At 77.2% G+C, this 2,131-nt stretch overlaps 1 long non-coding RNA gene across 1 annotated transcript; it reads right to left on the reverse strand.

The window, feature by feature from the left end:
• Positions 1-221: 221 nt before the first annotated feature.
• LOC118157248 lies at positions 222-1,548 on the reverse strand. Its single transcript, XR_004746594.1, has 4 exons — positions 1,332-1,548; positions 1,094-1,209; positions 799-853; positions 222-719 (listed from the first exon to the last, which is right to left on the reverse strand). It is a non-coding gene; the product is annotated as an uncharacterized LOC118157248 (long non-coding RNA).
• Between the last annotated feature and the right edge of the window lie 583 nt (positions 1,549-2,131).

The raw sequence follows: 2,131 nt of genomic DNA on the forward strand, positions 1-2,131 counted from the left end.
GGGGGGGGGGGGGGGGGGGGGGCACTTGGGGCCAATGCCACCACTGCAGGGGGCACTCGGGGCTGACCCCCTCGGAGGGGTGCTCGGGGCTCACCCCACCATGAGCAGGTGTGGGCCCAGCCCAGGGGGCCAGAGCCCCCCCCCCCTCTGCTTTCCTCACCGTTCCTAACCCTGGCCCCGCTGCACCCCGTGGGGACCAGCCGACGCCACCACCTCATTCATGTGCATTAAAATTTATTTAACAGCCACTGCGTCTCCCTGGGGGGGCGGGGGGTCGCGGGGGGGCAGGGTCCTGCTGCCGGCCCTGTGCCCCCCAGTCTGGGGACCCCTGTCCCCCCCAGCACGGTGCTGCACAGGTGGGTCGGGGCTGTGGGGTGCGTGGCTGCTTCCCAAAGCTGCTGTATAGGGGGGGGGGGGGTAGGGGGCCAGCGGCCCCAGTGCAAGAGGCTGTGCTGGGAGGGGCGGGGGGGGGCTGCAAACACCACACCGAGCGTGGGGCAGTGGGGCGAGGTGCGGGGCAGCCAATGCATGGGGGGCTGGGGGCAGCCCCAGCTGGGGGGGTGCTGGGGGGCACAGTAGGTGGTGCTTGGGGGGGGGGGCGTGCTGCTGTCACCCCCCCTACACAGCATGGGGGGAGAGGTCCTCGTCCTCGGCTGGGGGGCTGCTGCCGGCGGGCAGCTGCTGGTGGGGGGCATCGCGGGCCAGCAGCAAGGCGAAGCCTGGGGGGAAGAGGGGGTGAGGGCTGAGCCCGGCCGGGGGGCTCGGGACACATGGGGGGGTCGGGGGGTGCAGCGGTACCTGGCTTGGCTTTGTGTGGCGGCTCCGGCAGGATGGTGTCGCTGGGCTCATCCCCCTGCAGGAGAGGGCCCCAGGGGTCCCCTGTTCTCAGGACCCCCCTTGCCCGGCCCAGCCCCATCCTGCCCCCCCAGCCCCTGCCCTCTCTTGTCCCCTCCCGTCCTGTCCCTGCTCCCCCTGCTGTCCTCTCCCAGCCCCCAAACATCCCCCCCCAACCCCCCGTTGCCCCCCACCTGCCACAGGTGCCGCCCATCCCATGCCACCACCACCCTGTGCCCCCAGCCCCCCCCAGCCCTACCTGCACCGGGGGGTCCTGCTCCCAGGGGGCTGGCCACCCCCCGTGCCCGAGGCCCCCGATGCCGTTGTGCCCTGAGTCCCCGCGGGCCGGCTCCTGCTCGGGCTCCCCGTTGGTCCCTGGGGGATGTGGGCACGGCTGAGCCCCCCCCACAAGCCCAGGTGCTGGGGCTGGGGGGGGTGCAGCCTGCAAGACCCCCAGCCCAGCCCCGCGCAGCGGGCAGGGGGCTGCAGGCACCCACCTTGCTGTGGCTCCCGGGCTGCCAGGCTGGGGAGGGCCGGATCCTGCGGCAGGCTGGGGGGGCTGGGGCCACGCGGGGGCACCGGGGCGGGTGCCAACCCAGGAGGAGGGGACCCCCCCCGGGGGCTCAGGGCCTCCTCGTCCGGCCCCACCGGCAGCCCCGGAGACACCCAAGCCGGGGGGCTAGGGAGGGGAGGGGTGCCCGGGGGGGGACCCTCCTCATCCAGGGGGGTGCTGGGGGGGCTGGGCAGAGGCAGAGCCTCAGCTCCCGTGCTGTCGGTGGGGGACGGCACGGCCGGCCCCGGGGGGGGGCTGCCAGGGAGGGCTCGGGGGCGGCAGCACCCCGCCGGAGCTGCTGGGGGGGCCCAGCCCGGGAGAGCCGCGGGGAGGCTCGGGCTCTGCCCCACGGGTGCCGTCGGGGGGCCCCGACCCGGGGGGGCTGGCGGGGGGCGGGGACGCCGGCAGGGTCGGGGGGGGCCCTGCCCCGGCTGGGCTGGGAGCCCCCGCGGTGGCACAGCGAGGGGGGGGGGCCCGACCCCGCGGGGCTGGCGGGGAGCGGCGGCGGGGGGCGTCGGGGGCTGGCGGGGGGCGCCGCCCTGAAAGCCCCGGGGTCGAGGGGTGCGGGCGAGGGCGGGGGCTCCGGCCGGCGGAAGATGAAGGCTGACTCGGTCAGGCTGCGCTGGTACCGCAGGAACGGCCGCCGGGCTCCTGGGGGAGCGCAGGTCAGCGGCCGCCCCCCCGGCCCCGGCCCGGCCCCCCCCCTCCCGCCCCCCGCACCTACCGGGCCGGGCGCCCAGGGGG

This window comes from Oxyura jamaicensis (genome assembly GCF_011077185.1).
Source record: "Oxyura jamaicensis isolate SHBP4307 breed ruddy duck chromosome 4 unlocalized genomic scaffold, BPBGC_Ojam_1.0 oxy4_random_OJ101950, whole genome shotgun sequence".
Lineage (NCBI taxonomy): Eukaryota > Metazoa > Chordata > Aves > Anseriformes > Anatidae > Oxyura > Oxyura jamaicensis.